Source organism: Leopardus geoffroyi, chromosome A2 (assembly GCF_018350155.1).
Source record: "Leopardus geoffroyi isolate Oge1 chromosome A2, O.geoffroyi_Oge1_pat1.0, whole genome shotgun sequence".
NCBI classification, from domain to species: Eukaryota; Metazoa; Chordata; class Mammalia; order Carnivora; family Felidae; genus Leopardus; species Leopardus geoffroyi.
Window position 1 is genome coordinate 66,028,683 of NC_059331.1, and position 21,622 is coordinate 66,050,304.

A 21,622-nucleotide genomic window follows, 5' to 3' on the forward strand; every position below is an offset into this window, starting at 1 on the left:
CCTGAAGCACTGACAATATCTTACATAACCATAGCACAGTTACCAAATTCATAAATTTACACTGTAAAACACTTGCATATAATATAGGTCCATATCCCAATTTTGCCTGATGATCTGAGAATCTTTCTCTTTTTTACAGTTTTTTTTACAGTGTTTCTTTCTCTTCTTTTTAATTTTTTTTAATTTTTTAATGTTTATTTATTTTTGAGAGAGAGCAAGAGAGGGGCGGAGAGAGAGGGCGACACAGAATCCAAAGCGGGCTCCAGGTTCCAAGCTGTCGGCACAGAGCCCTACACAGGGCTCAAACCCACAGACCTCAAGATCATGACCTGAGCCAACGTCGGACGTTTTTTAATTTTTTTTTTTTTTAACATTTATTTATTTTTGAGACAGAGAGAGACAGAGCATGAACGGGGAAGGGTCAGAGAGAGAGGGAGACACAGAATCGGAAACAGGCTCCAGGCTCTGAGCCATCAGCCCAGAGCCCGACGCGGGGCTCGAACTCACGGACCGCGAGATCGTGACCTGGCTGAAGTCGGTCGCTTAACCGACTGCGCCACCCAGGCGCCCCGAACGTCGGACGTTTAACCCACTGAGCCGCCCAGGCGCCCCATGTTTCTTTCTTTCCATCTCAAGATTCTGTCGAGGGTCAGGTGTCATATTTAGCTGCCTCACAATGGCTGGGCTTTCCAACATTACTGTTCACTGAGAAAGGATCAAAATAAATGTCCTCAAGTGTTGGCATGCTGACATTGGTCCCCAGGATTCCTAGGACAGGCCCTCATTCCCCACATTTTCCAGCTCCTCGCAGACATCCGCACATGCCTCTCCCTCTGGGCAGGGCCCATTCAGTACCACTTGATGATCCAAGTTCATGAACTTGTCACTCTTGTTGTGGCCCTCAAAACTGCAGCTGTCCCCCGGGGCCGAGCCAATTCTGTGGACACATTGCACCTCAGTGCCTTCTCCTGCTGCAAATTCCAAACACTCACAGGCCACATGCTTCCTCTCAGAGGGATGCAAGCCGGGATGGCCTACAGCCATGCAGTGTAGACATTACCCTCGAGAACCCAGCCTGCCAGGGGCCAGGTGGTGTGGCTTTGTGTTCAAGGGCTTTACCAAGGGGAAACGTACGGTTGCGATTAGGTGTCAGGACAAGAAACAGGATTTCGTGGCACTGAGGAATTCAATTGTACAAACGCGTGCTAGAAGCCTCCTTCAGCTGAAAGTAGAGAATCTGCTAGCCTCTAATTATACTTGGTAATGAATTGGTTAATATCTGTCTGCTCCGTTGGCTGTACGCGTGTGACTAGGGTAACCCAGTGCTGTTCACCAGTGTCACCCCAGCAGGGGGAGTGCCGGGCACTCAGTGAAATAAGTCCTCACTGCAAACTAGCATCTCGCGAATGAATTTACCAATACAGCCAATGCATGGAGTAAATGAATGATAGGACCTGGGACCCGGGCACCGTCTCATACCTTGCCAGCAGCCTTGGCAAAGGAAAAGGGAATAAGGTGAACTGCCCCTTGACAGTGAAATGCCCTGGCCAGAGGTGGCCCTCACTTCTTCCATGGGTGAGGCCAGTCCTGGGGTCCACCTGTGTGCAGGCACGAGTCAGCTGGAAACCAGTGGTCAACAGCGCTTTGGACGGCCTGCTCTCCCCTCTCACCGTGGGTGGGGAATTGATCTGGAATCATAATACAATCACAGCGCCTGCCACAGGCAGGTACCTGTTTGCACCGCTGACCCCTGGGCCAGTCCCACCGTGTAGAGTTCACCTTCCTTCCCCCCCACCCCCGGGGGTCACTCTGCACTGTGAACAGCCTCCGTCATGACCCAACTTGCACACCAGTATTTCAAACACAGCGGTTCTTTGACTCCCGTAAACAAGAGGAATCCAGGCTGCCCCTCCCCCTGCATACAGAGGCAGGGAGCCTGGTGAGGTTCAGAGAAGGCTTCTCCGTGGTGGAACGCTGCAGCCATATCCTGGAGGATCCAACATGGTAAGTTCTGTAAGGCAGGAACCAAGGGGAGGGAGAGGCATTCGCCTCACCAAAGCCAAGGAAGAATCTACCAGGTAATCACATTTGATTATACCATGTGGGCGATGGGGCTGGCAGACACGGGGCGTCAGGAGATGTGACAAGAAACCAGGCTGGAAGGCTAAGAAGGGACTCTTTGTCATGCTCCGGAGTTTCTTCTTTATTCCAAAGGCAATGAGAGGGAACGAGATCTTTTTGTCCTGGGTGCGGCTAACTGGATTTCCCCCAAAGTGGAACTGTCCGTAGTCCCCCCCCCCCCAACAGCCCCACTTCCCTTGGTCCCTAAGCAGCAATTGATTGGAGGATGGCGGGGAGGGGAGACATTTGGCCTAAGGATTCCTGATTGTAGGTTGGCTTACCAGTGGGTGGAAGGACACCTGCCCCTGGGAGTCTGAGCCGGGAGTGCCTTGAGGCCCTGAACGGTCAGACCGGGTGAGGAACAGCTGGGCCAGGCTGAGTTTGTGAGGGGACATTCTGGGTCACAAGCCCCAAAGACATGCCCTCTGTCTCCCATCTCCCCAGGTCTGGGTGACGGGAGGCTCTTGTTTCAGATTCCCATGGTAATCCATTTTTCTTATGAACTCTCCTCTAATCAAAATGACTTGATATCCCAGAAGAGGTTCACTGAAGGATGTTAGGATGTTTCTTTTTTGTTTCCTTAATGTTTACTGATTTTGAAGACAGGCTCTGTGCAAGTGGGGGAGGGACAGACAGAGAGGGAGAGAGAGCATCCCAAGCAGGCTCCACACTGTCAAGCCCAGTGCGGGGCTTGAACTCAGAAACCGTGAGGTCGTGATCTGAGCCGAAACCAAGAATCTGACACTGAACCGACGGAGCCACCCCAGGGCCCCTGAAGGATGTTTCTTAAGTCTGGTTTATTGAGATTTACTTTACCTTCAGAAAAAAATGACATTTTATGGGGTTTGGGCAAGGTATACAATTGTGTCACCACGACGTCAGTGAAGATACAGACCCGTGTCGTTGCCCAAAAGCTTCCCTCTTGGCCCTGCGGCCCCCGCCCCAGTCCTGGCAACCTCTCTCTTCTACTTTATGGCTACCAGTTTTGCCTTTTTGAGATTGTCATATGGATGAAATCACATGGTAGGTGGCCTTTTCTGCCCGGCTTTTCTCACCTAGCGTAATGCATTTGGGATTCACCTATGTCAGTTCATGAGTCAACAGCTGTTCCTTTTTAAATGCTGCATACGACGCATGGATGCCTGTGCCTCAATGTGTTCATCCACTCACTGGCTGATGAAAATTTGGGCAAGTCCCAGTTTGGGGCAATTATGAATAAAACGGCCACCCGTGTTTTTCTGGGGACGTCAGTTTTCATTTCTCTTGGGTAAATAATAGAAACGAGATTGCTGGGTCATATGATATGTATTTGACTTTATAAAAGCCCACCAAGGGGCGCCTGGGTAGCTCAGTCGGTTCAGTATCCGGCTCCTGATTACGGCTCAGGTCGTGATCTCACGGTTTGTGAGATCGAGCCCCATGTCTGGCTCTGCACTGAGCCTGCTTGGGATTCTCTCTCTTCCCCTCTCTCTCTCTCTCTCTCTGCACCTCCCCCTCCCTCACAATAAATGAATAAACATGAAATAATAATAATAAAAAAGAACCCGCCACACTTTTTTCAAAGTGATCGAAGCCATTTGCACCTGCACCAAAAATGTCTGAGCATTCCAGTTCCTCCCTATCTTGATCCATACGTGGTATCGTCAGGCTTTTGACTTTCAGGCATTTCACTTGGTGCGTGATGGTATGTCATTCTGATTTTAATTTGCGTTCTCCTCATGGCAAATAGTGTGAGCCTTTGCAAGCACCTCCTGGGGCTCTTTCTGAGGCATCTCCATCGTAACTGAAAGAATGTTATGCTCCTTAGGGTGATTTGGGCTGAGGGGAACAGAGCAGGGCTCACCACCCCCCTCCCTCCCTGCCATCATCCAGGACCTTGGCACCTCCCACCCTGCCCTCGGCCACTCCCACTGCCGGCTCTGCCCTATAACTGTCTCCCCCCCCCCCCCCCCCCCCGTGCTGTAGAGGTCACAGTGCATATGTAGCCCCAGGTATCGCTTCCCCTTATAGCTGCATCCGAAGGCAGAAAGGAAACATTCCTCCTTTCTATAAGGTTCCTCATTCTAGAAGGCTCCAGATTTCTTCTCACATCTCAGTGGTCAAAATATGGTCTCGGGCCCAAGCCCTGGCAGCACCTGGCGCCTTTAACCTCTCTCTTACGGGGTACAGGGTCAGTCAGCAAGAGAGGAGGCTCAAGAGAAGGGTGGTTGGTAAATGAATGACCAGCAGCCTCTGGCCAAAAGCATGTAGCCTTTATGGCAGTGAAAAGCCAAGACCCCCACCTCCTTTAAAAGTGGCTTCCTGGGGCTCCTGGGTGGCTCAGTCGGTTGAACATCCGACTTTGGCTCAGATCATGATCTCACGGTTCGTGGGTTCCAGCACCACATCGGGCTCTGTGCTGACAGCTCGGAGACTGGAGCCTGCTTTGGATTCTGTGTCCCCCTCTCTCTGCCCGTCCCCTGCTCGTGCTCTCTCCTATCTCTCTCTCTCTCTCAAAAATAAATAAACATTAAAAAAACAGTGGCTTCCTGTGGCACCTGGATGGCTCAGTCGGTTGAACATCCGACTTTGGCTCAGCTCATGATCTTTCGGCTTGTGAGTTCGAGCCCTGCATCGGGCTTGCTGCTAACAGCACAGAGCTGGCTTCATATCCTCTCTCTCCGTCTCTCTCTGCCCCTCCCCTGTTTGTGCTCTCCATCAAAAAATAAGCAAACATTATATATATATGTGTATATATATATGTATATATATATATATATATACATATATATATATTCTGAGTGCATGCAATTCTGAATCCCAAGGTACGCAAACCCAGTTATGCCTCTAAACCATGGGCTCCTTTTCAGCCACTTAAAAAATAGTCAAGCCAGCCCTTAAACTCAATTAGAAGTTAATCACCCACTCACAGCATACCAACTCTACTTAATGAAATATATTTCCAAGCCCAGCACGCTTGATGGTTTTAATAACCAACATTCCAGAGCTAAAAGGGGAATCCAAAATAAGAACAAAACTATTTAATGGGCGAAACGTATCGAGAGCGACTGAAGATTTAGTACGAGCACAACTTCCACGGTGCACCCGAAAGCTAACGAAGGCTTGTTTTCAAGGCAGCATGGCAAAGTTAACGTTTGAATCGCTACACTGAGAAGCTGCTGCAGTTAGCATACGTTCTTTAAGAGGATTAATCTGCCTGCACGTCGTCCTGTGAGGCTACACAGAAAAAGAACAGCTAATCCCGGGGACGCACTGGAGGGATCCCACAGCCAGCGCTAGAGGTGGCAAGAAACCCCGTGCGCGGGGAGGCTGGGGGAGCGAGTGCCCCATCCATCCTGGGGCCCCCAGTGCTCCCGCTCCACAAGTCTGTTTCACCATAATGTGCAGAGTTTATAACCCAGAGCAGTTATTTAGCACACACGGCGACTGATGGGGTGACGATCTGGGACAGGTTTCTCCAGGAGAGAGTTTTTTCCTTTGTTCTCCTTACTTTTAGTTTTAAATCTTCTCCCTCTTTCTTTCATTCCCTCACCCTCCAAACGAGCCCGAGTTCTTTTTATTTTATTTTTTATATTTATTGTTTTGGGGGGGAGAGGCGGGGCAGAAGGAGGGGCAGGGGGGCAGAAGGAGTGGAGGCAGTGGATGTGAGGCGGGCTCTGAGCTAAGGGCTGTCAGCACAGAGCCCGACGTGGGGCTCGAACTCATGCATCACGAGATCATGACCTGAGCCGAAGTCGGACGCTCAACTGACTGAGCCACCCAGGCGCCCCAACAAGTCCCATTTCTTCAGCACGTGCCTCACTGTCGGCAGGTGATAGCCGTACGTCCAGTCATACATGGTACCAGGCACTCTGTGTACATGTCACAGTTAATCCCATCAACCCGTTTTGAGGCGAACGTGATGGTCTCAATCTCATATTCAAGGAGGCTGGCTCAGAAACGCCCCGTGACTTCCCAAGGTCACTTAACCACGGGAGCTGGGATTCGAAGCCACGTTTCTCTGACCCGAGTCCCATCGTCTCCCACTCTCGGCTCCACTGTGGTTTCTCGTCAGTGTGTTATTTTCCGTGTAACCGGCTATTTACGGGTGTGACCAAATAGGATTTCTTTTGTGCAAGATCCCGCAATTAGATTTCAACACTGTGGACTTCTACGTCTTTACGGAAGGGGTTTTCCTTTGTTTTAGTATCAGAAGATGTGATGTCATTTCTGGTTGGGTACGTGTCCCTGAATCCAGTGTGGAAGAAGACATTAAGTGCTCTATTTTAGTTAGAGATTTTAAGCGCCCCCCCTCAAATCCCCCTGCTTTGAAGGGGTTTCGGGGAGGCGGCTGAGATGCTAGCTTGCGAATTCTGATGCATCCGGAGACCGGACACACCCACAGGATGGGCAGACCCAGAAACAGGCAAAGGACGGGTGGCTCAATCACTTACATGTCTGGCTCTTGGTTTCTGCTCAGGTCACGACCTCACGGATTCATGAGTTCAAAGGCTGTGCTGTCTTGTGCTCTGTGCCGGCAGGGTGGAGCCTGCTCGCAATTCTCTCTCTCTCTCCTTCCCCCACTCGCGCTGCCCCTCCCCCACTCGCGCTGTCTCTGTCTCTCTCAAATAAAGAACAAAAAAAAGGAAGAAAGAAGGAAGAGAAATATGCAAGGAAGGAGCCACCCCTGGAGAGGGGGGTCCGGGTCAGAGCAAACGCCATATATCCGAAAAGCCCACAAGAGGTCGGAGCCTTGCAAGCCGGTGACCCTCCTGGAGATGGAGCGTCAGGTGACAGCCGAGTGTCTGTCACAGGACAAGTGGATGGAGGTGGCTGCCAGGTACAGCCAGGGAGGGATGCCCAGAGCAGGCACCCAGTACTCGGGCGAGGATGAGACAGGGCTTCGGTCCAGAAGGAAGTGGGTCAGGAGGTCAAGGTCTGTGCGCCATCAAGGAGGACACCCACCCCGTGGCTTGAACTGGGACGCGAGTCTATGCAGAACGTCCATCTGGGGCACCTCCGTGAGACCTCTCCCGCCCAGGTTTCCCTTAGGACAAGACCCCACAAGGCCCAGCTTCTGCGGGGAGGAATAAGGGCAGGAAATCACGCAGCTCTGAGAGCACTAAGAGTTCCAGTGGCTTCCGCGTCTGCTCTGGATTCACAAACACCACGTCCACTTAACAAACACTGATGAGATGCTGACCACCTGTGAGCACAGGAGAAGTCCAGGTGATGGCGGTGGCCTTCTTACAAAGGCTCCCTTAAGGGGACTGGGGGGGGGGGTCACAACAGACCCCTAGAAGGAGCCGTCGATGACCGGAGCAGAGGCACCCCCAGGAACTCCCTGCTAGGCAGGGACCCCAGAGTTCAGGAGCGCAGTCAGCAAGGGCTGTGGCTGGGAGCTGCTCCCTGAGAGCAACTCTGCCAGTCACATGTTTATGACAATCAGGAGACAGGATTGTCACCCACTGAGACAGCTGTCCTACTGCCTCGGGGGACATGCAAAGGGAGAACTGGGGGCTCTGTCTCCTGTTCTGGCCAAGAACGTGTGCTTGGGAATCAGACAGGCCAGCCCCAATTCTAACATTGCTTCTCATTGTGTGGTTTGGGACCAAAAAAAATGACTCAGTCTCCTTAACCCCAATGTCCTTGGCTATAAAGTCAAGATAATAATTCTGGGGCACCTGGAGGCTCAGTTGGTTAAGTGTCTGACTCTTAGTTTGGGCTCAGGTCATGATCTCATGGTCCATGGGATTGAGCCCCGTCTCGGGCTCTACACCGACAGCTCAGAGCCCGCTTCGGATCCTCTGTGTTCCCGTCTCTCTCTGCCCCTCCCATGCTTGTGCATGCTCTCTCTCCCTCTCTCTCTCTCAAAAATAAATAAACTTAAACGTATTTTTTAAAATTCTTACCTTATATGATGGTTTTAGTAAATTTTTATATCTTACTTAATGCTGTCATTAGTGTTTCAATTTCTACTTTTTATTTTTTTTGAGAGAGACAGAAAGAGAGCACGAGTGGGGGGAGGGGCAGAGAAAGAGGGAGAATCCCAAGGAGGCTCTGCACTGTCAGCCCAGAGCCCGATGCAGGGTTCGAACTGACAAACCATGAGATCATGACCCGAGCCAAAACCAAGAGTCAGACACTTTACCAACTGAGCCACCCAGGCGCCCTGTAGTTTCCATGTGCCATTGCACCATCATAAACCACCCCAAACTCAGCGATGTAACACAAACACCATTTTATTACATGTTATTATGTTTGCAGCCTGCGTGGGTCAGTAACGCAGACATGGCACGTAACCAGAGTTATCCCAGCGTCTTGTCATCAGAGCCATCCCGGCCCCTGTCTGAGCGATGCTTTAGCAGCGGGCATGGGAACCAATATGGAAGAAAGGTGAGTGAAGGAAGGAAAGAAGCTCCCTGGGGGTCTAGGTATGGAGTCTCCTTCATTTCGGGGACACGGGCTATGAAAGAGAGTGTGGCAACCCCTGCCCGGGCAGCCTTACCTGGCTTCCCGGAGTGGCCAGCCCAGGAGGCAGCTGCCTCGTGGGCTCCAGGTAGAGCAGCAGAGCGAACGCGGGCCTGTGGCGTCTTCAGTCCCAAGAGCTGCTACGTGTCATCAGTGTTTACTCTGTTACACTCTTGTTTGTCCTTGCAGCTTGCCACACCACAAGTGATGTAGTTGTCCACTCGGGTGCTTCATGGAAAGCACCCAGAAACAGGAACGGCATCACGGGGCCAGCCTCCCACACAGAAGCCCGTGGCCGACCCCAGATATCCACGAGCGAGGGAGAGCTGTGTCATCGCGTGCTGTACCGTTTCCGGAGGAGTAGCCTTCCCGAGCGGGGAAGGCGCAGGAGGAAGCCTTCAAACGCTGGGTGAGACTAGAACAGGGGCATCAGGTCTCAAGTGAGACCTTGAGCCGTCACCCTCCCCTCCAGTGCCCGGTGGGGACGCCGGCCTGCAACAGAGCTTGGGCGTTTTGGGCGATGCGCGTGACATCCTGTTATGCTGTTTGTCCTGCGTTTGAAAAAGACCTGTGTGTGCATACGATAATAGCAACACTTTGCTTTGGGGAACGTTTTCAGGAATCTGGTCACCCACATCCGTGGCTGGCACGTTCATCGAATGTCCCGAAGAATCTCTCCAACACTCGAGCCAACATGCCCGCACCAGCTGCAAAAGACACCTATTCGGGGTCCCCCCCCCCAAGCCCCCAAGAGTTGGGGCTGGCACCGAACTCCCAAGTTAGGTTCCTCCAGGAGTGATGCGTCCGTTCCGGTCACACAGAGGGCAATTATTCTTCCAGAAGAATCACCGAGAGAGGATATCTATCATGGTGAAGCTCACAGATTTTGGGGTTCCATCTGACACAATACTCCCTTGCCTCAGGCCTTGGGCAAGTCATCCAACTACCCTGAGCCTCGGGGTCCTGAAGCATAAGGCAGGGGCCACCTACCGCACATGACATTGATTACATAATGTGTCTAAAGCGTCCAGGGTGTGTGTTTGTTATGACCGCTGCCCATGGACGTCTCGGGGACGTGTAGACCAGCCATGCCTGCGGCGAGCGCCATCTTGCTCTGGTACCCTACTCACGGTGCCCCTCACCCGCATCCAGAACATGGGGAAGCAATGGCACCATGGCCACAGGTGGTGTCGGGGGACTATCACCAGTAAACGTTGGGGACAACGCCTCCAAGTGAGGTACGGTGTATGGTGGGGATCCTCACAGCAGCCCCCCATCCCCGGGACCATTATTCTCTGTGCTTCTCCTGCCACAAGGATGGTCTGACCTGTTACGGCCCCTGCTGCTCTCCTCCTAGCGGAAGATGACACTCAGAACAATAGCCCAGGAAGGCAGCTGACAGTGTCCAAGGAATGTACTTCTCCACATCTTGTGTGGGACAGAGCAGACTGTCCCCACCCCCACCCTGTTAGGTCGATCGGTCGTTTGAAAGGCCATGGGGGGCTGCCTGCAAGAGTGAGCTTGGAGCTGGGCCCTTCCTCCCCAGCTCAGAGACAGATGGAGAAGGAAGGGACTTCGCTTTGGTGGACAAACAGTCGTCCATCCCCTCCTCCAGGGTTTCAGTTACTCATGGCCAACTGCAGTCCGGGAGTAGATAATCCCCCCCCCCCCCATGAATCCTCAGCTTAACACTGCGTCACATCGCCTACGCCACTCACCTCCTTCCGTCTCATCATGGGAGCATTTCATCATCCCACGTCATCCCAAGAGGGGTAAGCGCGGGACAGCAAGATATTTAGACAGAGCGAGACCACATTCACCTTACTTTTATTACAGTGTGTTATAATTGTTGTCTTTTATCATTACTGTTAAGCTCTTACTGTGCCTGCTTTATAAATTAAAAAAGCTTTATCCTGGGTGGGTATGTACGGGAAAGAAACCATAGCACGTGTAGGGGTGGGTACTCTCTGTGGTTTCAGGCATCCACTGGGGGCCTCGGGACACGTCCCCCGTGGATAAAACCAAAGAAAGAACACCAAAGAAAGAAAGAGGGAGCAGTGCCCCGTGACACTGAGCATCTCTCCTCATGGGAAAACAGCTCCCGTGTCCTTCACATGACGTTTACTTTTATTCCCAAGCTTTTACAAGAAGACTTAGAAGAAATACTTAGAACGTTGACTACTTATGCAGCCCTCTGCTCTCCCCCCTACTTGCGACGTGTGTGTGTGTCCATTTCCATGTGCTAGCAGAGAGTTCAAGTTCAGTATCCATCAGGGGCTGGCAGGCACCCTATGAATCGCCCCTCCGCGGGCACGTCTGGTTGGGCAGTTGAGGCCGTTCCAATTTTTTGGCTGCTATGAACAGGACCACAAGAAACACCCTCGGGCACGCTGCTTAAAAAAAAAAAAAAAAAAAAAAAAAAAAAAAAAATTCCTTCACATATCTCGTTAGAACGCAGCGGGTTGCCTCCCCCTGTCGTGTTGGGGTCAGGGAAGAGATGAGTCACTTGGGTCACCGTGAACAAAGCCGTCCAGTCGGAATATGCCTGGTAGCAGACGCAGAGGCAGCTGGCTGGTCCCAGAGGGCGCAGGCCTGCTCTTGAACCCCCCCCCCCCACCCGCTTCTTCTTGGCCCTCCTTCCTGCCGGCTGGCACCTGCCCCCTCGTGTCTGCCTCTCATCACTGGCATTCTCCAGGATTCCGTGGCTCCTTCGGCTCTGACCAGCCAATTACCCAACGGTTTCCATTTGCACTGCCAGCAGGGCTCAGTCTGACTCTGCATGGTTCCTATTCCTCAGAGGGCGTATTCCTTCGTCCAATGCAAATTCACAAGGGGGGGGGGCATAAGTAGGGTGTATCATGGGGGCAGGGATTCAGGAAGGGAGCCAAATTCAGTTTAACTTCATCTCCCAAGGGAGCGTCGCAAGACCCACTCCCACAACGTAGGGACTAGTGAGCACCACCATCTAATTGGCTCATGATTTGCCCGGCCACTGATTAGGACTGGCCCTAGGACGTTTTCCTGCCAGCCTCGCCTGGGGTCCCTGCTGCAGCAGCAGTCAGAGGAAGGGTGGGTGGGGCTGCGGGGCCTGCGAGGTTTAGGGGGACAGGCTGCCTGTGCTGCCTTGCGGGCTCCCCAGACTTCCTTTCCTGTTTTGGGGGGCAGGGACAGGTCCCTGCACACAGGGCTTCTCAACATCCTATTGGCCGAAGCCAGTCACGTCCCAGGCCCTGTGTCACCTTGGGAGAGCGATACCCAAGGACATGTGCGTTGACATGGAAGTCCATACATGACCTGGAAAACTCCACAGAAAATACCTTTCCTTCTCCTTTGGAAGTGTGCCTCCTTTCTGGATCCGGCCACCGTGAGTTAGTCTCTTTTTGGTAAACTTTATCATTATCTCACAAATGGCATAATCTTCTTTCCTTTTTTTTTTTTTTTTTTTGCTACCTTTGTTAAAAGTATTGTTAAGTGGAAACATTGAAAATGCACCCAGAGGGGCGCTTGGGTGGCTCAGTCAGTTAAGCGTCGGACTTCGGCTCAGGTCACGATCTTGCGGTCCATGAGTTCGAGCCCCACGTCGGGCTCTGTGCTGACTGCTCAGAGCCTGGAGCCTGTTCCAGATTCTGTGTCTCCCTCTCTCTCTGACCCTCCCCCGTTCATGCTCTGTCTCTCTCTGTCTCAAAAATAAATAAACGTTAAAAAAATTTTTTTTTTAAAAAATGCACCGGGAATGTGGCAATTCTGCATGGCACTTACGCTTTCATTTGCATATACCAGGAGGTGGTTCCCAAACCTGGGATCCTTGGCCAGCCTGGGGGAGGGGTGGGGATCAGCTCAGCTGGGGCTCAGCGTGCAGGAGGGGCGGCACCGTGAGGCATCACACAGCCACCCCGCAGCTGGCCGCCCCGCCTCAAGCCGCTCCCCTAGAGACAGTGCGGCCCTGCCAGGCAGCCAGGCTCAGCGGGTCCAGCCCAGTGCGGCGCTGGTGAGGTCAATCCAGACACGCCTGCGGCCCCGCCCCCAACCTTGCTCACGTGGACATTGGTACGGACCAGGCGTTGGTCCAAGGGCTTACGTGCACGCTCCTGGACCTCTTGTAGCTGATCCGGGATGGGGTGGGGGTGGGGGGGCCGCCTGTTTCCATGATTCATAACCACCCTCCCTGGCCTAGGCCTCGGGTCTCTGTCACTCACGGGCTCTTACAAAAGCCTCAAGGTTTGCAATAAATGGTGATTCTCACACAGGTACTGCCGGTGAAGGTGGTCTTCAGGGACAGCATCCAGAGTCTCCCCCCTGTCCCCCCACCTGCCCGCTGTCCTCCTACCTGGCCTCTGTCTCCCTCACCTGCCCACTGTCTTCCCCCCACCTGCCCTCTAGAGAGCATGCCAGGGCTGGCGCAGGACCTACAGGACCTTCAGGAGGGACCCCCGCGGGGCCAGACTAGGCCATGAGCTCACAGAGCGCGAGAACTTGCAAAATGTAGGTGCCTGACAAATGCGGGCCCCGCAAGTGCCGTCAAAGTTCAGGTGAACACTATTAAGGCCGAGTAGTGAGGCCAGATGGCAGGTGTGAGTCTGCGAAGGAGGGAGAGGCCGGGAGGGAGAAAGACGGGTGCTACTCGCGTTCTCTCCATCCGTCTCTTTCTCTCCATCACAAACACACACCTCTCGGGATTCTGTCCTTTTCTCAACTGACCTTTCTTCGAGAATCTTCCACACACCGCTGCTCGGCTGTTCCCCAGATTGGCCGATGGCCCCAGCCTGCACGGCGTCCCAGCTCACCCACCTACCAGACATATCTGCTTGTGCTCTGCACACACTTCAGGCTCAGCATGGCCAGCTCGGAACTCCTGGTGAGTTGGGGGACCCTAGCTACCACCCTCTTTCTTCTTGTAGTCAGTCCCCAAGGCTGCGCTGCCCAGAGCACTGCTTCTCAGGGCACCGTCCCCGGACAAGCAGCATCCACAACTCCTGCCAATGTGGTAGAAATGCAGCTTCTGGGTCCCATGCAGGCCGACTGAATCAGACCCGCGGGGTGGTTGAGCCGTCCCGGTTCTAACCACATGTGACACGCTGGCCTGGGAGAACCGCTGGCATAGGGCCGGGAACAGGCAGGACTCCTCCTGACAGCTGTGCGTGCATTTCCTGGTACGGATCCTGGGTATTTATTTAAACCGCGTTGATACCCATTGAGACATGTCAGGTGCAGTGTACATGGGAGGAAATGGCCCATGTGGCCGCAGCACTCTCAGTCCGGGGTCATGCCTGTGACACTGGTCCCTCACTCTGCACCTGGGGAGGGCCCCGGAGCCTGCACCACGCCGGGCTCTGCGGAAGCGCACACGGCACATCAGCAACTAGAAAGCGGCTGAGGGGTACCGGGAGTGAACTGGCTGAAATATGCTGGAAATCTCTCAACATTTCTTTAATTGCAAAGTCATGCTGATTCATTTAACGGACGAGCACCGGGCACACCGACTGGGAAGCTGATTTGTTTGAGGAGATTACGCGATTTTCCGGGACCCATGGGAAGTCACGTGACACACGGCAGCCAACCGAGAGGGCGGGGGGGGGGGGTGGGGGTTGGCTAGGGCGCGAGCGCTGATGTAATCGAGTCGTGGGCGTGAGCGGTGACGTAAGCCTGGCATGACTCAGCGCCCCATCCCTCCAGCACCTGTTCGGGAAATGTGTGGAGACTGAGCTGGCTCGCAGTGCGGCAGTGAAACAATGTCCCCAGGTCATAGGTGAGTCAGCAGCAGTGGAACCCAAATGACAGAAGATAAGATACCTGCCAAGAAGCCAGGTCACCCCAAGGCAGAGGGAGCCGAACCCCGAGGGAGAGAGGGAAGGAGGAGGGGCAGGCTTTCTGGCACCTTCCCAGGCCAGGCCCACAGCTTTGCCGCTTGTCAGAAGGGGAGCCAGGGTGAGCCTCTGTTCTCTGCAGCTAAAGGAGGTTGGGCTAATCCAGCCTCTGAAATTTACTCTTTATCTCGCAAGTCCTTTGAGTAACATACTTTTTTTTTTTTTTAGTCTTATTTACTTTGGAGAGAACAAACCAGGGAGGGGCAGACCCGGGGAGACAGTCCCAAGCAGGCCTGGCTCTGTCAGCGCAGAGCCCCATGCGGGCTCGAACTCAGGAACTGTGAGATCATGACCTGAGCGGAAACCAAGGGGCGGACACTTAACCGACACTTAACCAGCTGAGCCACCCAGGCGCCCCTTAAGTAACATACATTTTATTGCCATTTATAGGGAAGGCAGCGTGGCTACTTTGGTTCAAATGTTATTTCTTCTTTGTCTTTAGCTGGCCAGTGTCGGACAAGGTACTTAACCTCTCTGACACCATAGTGCCAGGAACAAAGACTTACTCGGTAAACAGTAGCCCTCTAAGCTATTCCCGCTCTATCCCAGTATTCCCGGTGGTGTGCGCAGACCTCCAGAAATCCAACCCAAGTTAACTTAACCATTCATTCCGTAGTGGCCTGGATCCGATGAGATAGAGTGCATGGCCAGGCTTTGTACACTCTATAAAGTGCTGCTAAATCAGTTGCTTTCAAAGTGAGGTTCCCAAAGCAGCATCAGCACGATTGGGGAACTCAGGGCGGAGCCCGGACCTCCCAGTGGGGGGAAGGGGACACAGCATGGATTCTGATGAAAGCTCTCCTGTGACAGGAAAAGGAACTGTGTGCCTCGTTTTGTGGGAACTGATTTTCCACATCCTATGTCATCAATTTGCTTGATAGTAAAAATCACCGGGGGCAATTTTTACAAATAGATTCTTGATCCCCAGCCCAAATTGCGGGAACCTGGCTTCCCACGGGAGGGGCAGAGGAATCTTAGCCAAGGGCTGAAAAGATAGCATCTCGAATAGAACCGCAGCCCTGGGGGCTCCCGGCTGGCTCAGTCGGCCAAGTGTCTGACTCTCAGCTTGGGCTCAGGTCTTGATCTCGCATTTTGAGTCCCGCGTCAGGCTCTTCGCTGATGGTGGGGAGCCTGCTTGGGGCTTCTCTCTCTCTCTTTCTCTCTGCCCCTCCCCCTGCTCACTCTTTTTGTCTCTCTCTCTCTCTCTCTCTCCCTCAAAATAAATAAATAAACTTAAAAAAATTTTTTTAAGAACAAAAATGCAGCCCTAAAGAGCCAATTTCCAGCTAGCTGCTGGAGCCAGGTGACCTGACCGTACATTGCAGATGATGCCCTCTCACCTACAAGGCCTGTTAGCAAAGTCTAAAAACTGCTCTGATGTCATCGGCTAGTCTCGAAATCATGCTGGCCATGACTGCAAAGTGCTCACCAAGGGAACCGGGCTCCGGCAGCAGGAACACTGTGTCGGTGTATAGAAAGCATCTGCTTCTGAACTCTGTCAGCGAGAATTGCCAGGCTGGCATCCAATCTTCATCATGTCTGAGTCACGTGAGAAGCTTGCTAAAGTGAAAATTCTGATGTGGTATGGTTTGTGGGCCCGCGTAGAATAGCAGTGTCAAAAAAAATGCTATCCCCAAAATGCAGGAGGAAAAAAAAAAAAACAGGTTCATAAATATTAGTTGACCTTCCTACAGACTTTCAAAGGTCCACAGGAAACCGGTATTTCAAACTAATTCCTCAAGTCCAAGTGCAGAGTCTTCTCCCGACTGGAAGGTGTGGGTATGAGGTAACGCTGGACCACTTCATGTTTTCTAGAACCTTCCTGAGGTGGGCTCCGTTGTCCGACCTTTAACTTCTATGTATGTTATAAACCCCGTAAGAAATTACATTTGTTTTGATTTCGTCAATTATCTTTAAAGGGTTTTTAAAAACCAGAAAAAAAAAATCTGTTCTATTTACCCACGTATGGATTTCTGATGCTCTCCACACCTTTATGTAGACGCTCATTTTCATTTGGTGTCATTTTTCTTCTACCTGAAGGAAGGACATTTTGTTTGGACTGTGAATCTGCTGGGATGAGTGCTTTGAAAACCTTGCCACGTCTGGAAGTTTCTATTTGCCTTCATTTTTGAAAGATGTTTTCACTAGTTGTGGGTTTCTACATAAAGTTTTTGTTTTGTTTTTCTTTTTTTAGTATTTCAAAGATGTTCTAATGGTTCCAGGGTGTTTCGTTTCATTTCTTTTCTTTTGTTTCTTTTCTTTCGTTTCATTTCTTTCATTTCTTTCTCTCTTTCTTCTTTCTTTCTTTCTTTCTTTCTTTCTTTCTTTCTCTCTGTTTTAAAAGATATACAGTAAAACCTTGGTTTGTGAGCATAATAAGTTTGGAAACATGCTTCTCATCCAAAGCACTCATATATCAGAGCGAATTTCAAGAACTGTTGGCTCAGTTGTGATCATGTGACATTTGGTGTCACGAATGACTTACATTGCAAGACATTGCTCATTTATCAAGGTAAAATTTGTTGGAGATGTTTGCTCATCTTGTGGAACACTCGCAGAACAAGTGACTCACAATCCAATGTATTTGATATACATCATTGTGTAGGGGCGTGTGGGTGGCTCAGTCAGTTGAGCATCCAACTCTTGGTTTCAGCTTAAGTCATGATCTCACAGTTCATGAGTTTGAGCCCAAGTGGGGCTTTGTGCTGAGTTTGGAGTCTGCTTAGGATTCTCTCCTTCTCTTTCTGCCTCTCTGTCTCCTGTCTCTCTCTCACTCTCTCCCTCTTTCCCTCCCTCCCTCTCTCTCTCTCTCACTCAAAAATAAATAAAACTAAAAAGTAACATTGTGTAGATTTAAGGTGTACAACATATTGATTTGATGCATTTATATACTGTAATATGATTGTCATTGTAGTGATATTTAGCACTTTTGTCACATCACGTAATTATTTCTTTTTTATGGCAAGAATGGTTAAGATCTGGTCTCCGCAAGTTTTGCTTGTCTGTGCAGGATGTGTCCTTTCTTCTTCACTGCTTTTTAGATTTTTCTTTTTCTTTTTTTTTAAATTTATTTATTTATTTTGAGAGAGACAGAGGCAGTGCAGGTGGGAGTGGGGCAGAGAGAGAGGGAGAGGGAAAGATGCAGGGCTCAAACTCACAAACTGCAAGATCATGACCTGAGCTGAAACCAAGAGTCAGATAGACTGAGCCACCCAGGTGCCCCTAGATTTTTCTTTATTGCTGACTTTACACAGTTTGATTATGATGTGCCTTCATGTAATTGTCTTCATGTTTCTCATGCTTGGGACTCTGAGAAATTTTTAGTCTTTTTCAGCAGGTTTGAAACATTTTTCAGCCATTTTTTCTTCAAATATTTTTTCCCTCCCCACCCCTCTCCTCCCTTTCCCTGACCCCAGTTGCTCGTATGTTAGACTCATTGTGTCCTCTTACAATTCACCTTTACCTGCTCTTTTCCCTTGGTCTCAGTCTCTGTCTTTCATTTTGGGCAGGTTCTCTTGCCATGTTTTCAAATGTATTCATTTTCTCATTTGCAAAAGTATCTGCTCTGCTGTTGTCCTATCCAGAGTTCTGTCATGTCTACAGTTTGATTTGGGTCTTTTAAAATATTGTCTATGTTCCTCCTTAGAATGCATGATCTTTTTTTACTTCTTTGAACGTATGGGATACAGGTTTAATAACTGTTAACTTGTTTAATGTTTTTTTTTTCCTACTAATTCTATCGTCTGTGTTATTATGGGTCTCTTTCTACTGCTTGATTTTTACCATTATAGAATCTACTTTTCAGATTTTTTGCATGAGTGATCATTTTGGATTGGGTGCAGACTTTGTAAAGTGTAGTTGGTTTTGCATGCTAGACATTTTGTTTATTCTTCTAGCTGGGTTTGATCTGTGCTTTGTGATGCCATTAAATTACTTGGAAGCAGCTTGATACTTTTGAGGCTTGCTGCCCACAAAGCTTCCTTAGGTCCAAAGCAACTTTTTATCTAAAGCTATAACTGCACCCCCCCCCTTTTTTTAAGCGTGTATTCATTTTTGAGACATGGAGAGAGACAGAGTGTGAGTAGGGGAGGGGCAGGGAGAGAGGGAGACACAAAATCCAAAGCAGGCTCCAGGCTCTGAGCTGTCACACAGAATCCGACACGGGGCTCGAATTCACAAACCGTGAGATCATGACCTGAACTGAAGTCAGGCGCCTAACCGACTGAGCCACCCAGGCGCCCCCCCACCCTTTTTTTTTTTTTTTTTTTTTTTTTTTTTTAAGGCAACAGCCCTTTTGGAGTACTCTGCCCATGAACATGTTCTACTCTGGCCTGGGGGAGCATGGACCATTCCTGCCTCTGTATCCACCACAGGTTTTGTTTCCTCTGTACTTTTTGGGTGGGTTCTCTTACTGGCTTTGGTTCGTTTCCCATACTTATGTGTGTTCTGGTCAGTTTTTGGCTGAATTCAAGGGAAGCCCTCTGAGTCTTTAAGCTACGCCTCGTGCCCCCCCCCCCCCCACGTCTGCAGCACTGTGCCTTCAGGCTCTGCCTTCTGTGCCCTGGAGCCAGTGAGGTGCCCCAGACCCAGCTCTGCTCCTTCTCTCGGGGAGACGCTGGGCTCAGCCTGAGAGTTCCCTCTCTGCAATGACATCTGGAAGCTCTCCAAGAGGTATCCCATGTCACGTGTGGAGCTCACCTCATTTCCTCCTCAGTGATTCCTGTCCTATGTTGTCTGGTGTCCAACATCGGAAAATGCTTCTTTCGTGTATCTTGTCCAGTTTCTTAGCTCTTTGGCGGGGGGGGGGGGGGAGGGGGGTGGTGGGCAGATCTGGGGCCTGTTCTTACATCTTGGCCAGAAGCTCAGAGCCTCTCCTCAGTTTTGATTTCCTGTCAGCAGTGGCCTTTTGGTTATATGACCCCAGAGTCCTGTCAGCCTATTGATGTGTCAGCATTGTGTCCCTCCCTCGGGTACGCAAGAACTTTTGAGCTGTTTGTGTGACCAGGAGAAAGGCCATGGACTCACATATCCGTATACCTCCCACGGTTGTGGTTGTGCCGGTCACAGGCAGGGCTTCCTCCAGAGACACCTGCCCTCCCTGGACATCCTCTCCCACTAGCACACTCACCGAGGCACACCAGTGGCACCAATGTTTTGGGTTCAAGGATGCCTATTTGGATGATTATGATGGCTGCCCTGTCACCTCTGAGGTTCAGTCTGGAGGGAGCCACGGAAAGGAGCCCTGGGGCCTGACCTATCCCAGGTAGCCCTCTGTCCTCCCATCAGATGATAAGTAAAGGGTTTCTGCTGTACTGCTCCTCTAGCCTGTCTGTCCTCAGGCTGTCAGTCATCACAGCCAGAGGTGGACTTCTCCGCGGGAAGGAGCTCTGTGACCAGTCAGCCAGTGTTGGCTCTTGCTGTGGTAGACATTTGGAAAATGCTCTTTGTTAAATCCCCACCTTCTCCCTGCTTCTTCTGCTAGACCAATGTATACACTCTTACTAATTTCCACTTATTTTGAAACAAACCCAGACTTACCTTAAAGTTGCCAAAATCAGGTAAAGAATTCCCACACTCTTTTCCCTCAGCTTCCCTAAATCCTGTGTGACCGAAAACCGTTAATCAAAATCGTGAAATTAACATCGATGCAACACTAACTCATCTACAGCCTTATTTATATTTCAGACCATTTCCGGGGCACTTGAGTGGCTCAGTCGGTTGAGTGTCCTGACTCTTGATTCGGGCTCAGGTCATGATCTCACAGTTCGTTCGAGCCCTGCGTTGGGCTGTGCTCTGACAATGCATAGCCCGCTTGGGATTCTCTCTCCCCCTCTCTCTCAAAAATAAATAAATAGACATTTAAAAAATCTCCCACTAATATCCTTTCTCTGGTCCAGGATACAATCCCAGGATCACATATTTCATTTACTTGCCATAATCTTCAGTGCTTATGTGTTGTTTGGTCTTTCATGATCTTTGATCCTTGTGCATAGACAGCGCTGGTCAGTATGTCCTAGAAAGTCCTTCATTTTGGGTGTGTCTGATGTTTCCTCCTGATGGTTTAACTTACGCAATTTTGGCAAGAACCACAGAGACGACATCTGTTCTCTGTGCCTCCTACCTGGAGGCACATGATGTCACTGTGTCTCATCATAGTGACGATTTTTTGGACCACTTGATTAAGAGAACTGCAACCATGTTTCTCCACCACAAACTTATTATTTGTCCCTCTGTAATCATTAAGTGGGTTGTGGGAAGATTCTTTGAGAGTATATCATATTCTATTTCCCACCATAACTGTTTTTCTTTCCTCCTTGCACACGCTTATGCTCTCACTCTGGATCCTGTGAGTCTTTTTTTTTTTTTTTTAATGTTTATCTATTTTGAGAAAGAGGGAGGGAGAGAGAGAGACAATGCACACATACAAGCAGCGGAGGGACAGGGACGGAAGGAGAGAGCATCCCAAGCAGGCTCTGTGCTGTCAGCGCAGAGCCTGATGCAGGGCTTGATCCCACGAACCATGAGATCATGACCTGAGCTGAGATCAACAGTCAGACACTTAATTGAATGAGCCACCCAGCTGCCCCTTCAAGTGAGAATCTATTCACAGAAGGAATACAGTGGGGGTGGACCTCATCACTGCTGGGTTCCCGCCCAGTCCTGGTGAGGGGTCTTTTGCCACCACACGCCCACCCTCTGGACACCAAGGCCCCTGTGCTCTGTTTGCCCCTGGCCCACCCTGTCCACACTGCTGTCCCACGTGGTCCCTCAAGGGCCAGTTTCCTCTTGATGACCTGCAGTCCTCTCTCCCTGGTGCCCCAGGATCAGTCATTCATCCTCTGCCCCCAACTTTTTCAAAGTCCATGCTCCACCCTCCTCCTTCTTGAATTTTCCCGGGAGTAGAAGCCTGTTCCCAAACAAGGGAAGGAGTCTTTCTCTCTATTCCATCTCCTCCTTTCTTATTTCGGTGTGGTAGATGCCAGCCTTGTGCCCAGCCCCCCGTCCACCTGTCCTACATGTGGGCGACTCCCCATGTTGAGTGCCACCTCCAGGATGGAAGCTGGGACTCACTCTCCCAGGCTTCCTTACAACTCCAGTGCAGACCCATAAGTTCAGGCAGACCTGGGATCTGCCAATCATGTGCATTTGCAGGAGACTGTAATGTGTAGGAGAGCAAGAAAGGGCAT

The 21,622-nt window shown here is 50.8% G+C and overlaps 1 long non-coding RNA gene across 1 annotated transcript; it reads left to right on the forward strand.

The window, feature by feature from the left end:
- The first annotated feature begins 1,898 nt into the window (after nt 1-1,898).
- Nucleotides 1,899-9,599, forward strand: LOC123607626. The gene is made up of 3 exons (XR_006716816.1): nt 1,899-2,004; nt 8,368-8,496; nt 9,191-9,599. It is a non-coding gene; the product is annotated as an uncharacterized LOC123607626 (long non-coding RNA).
- Nucleotides 9,600-21,622: the final 12,023 nt, after the last annotated feature.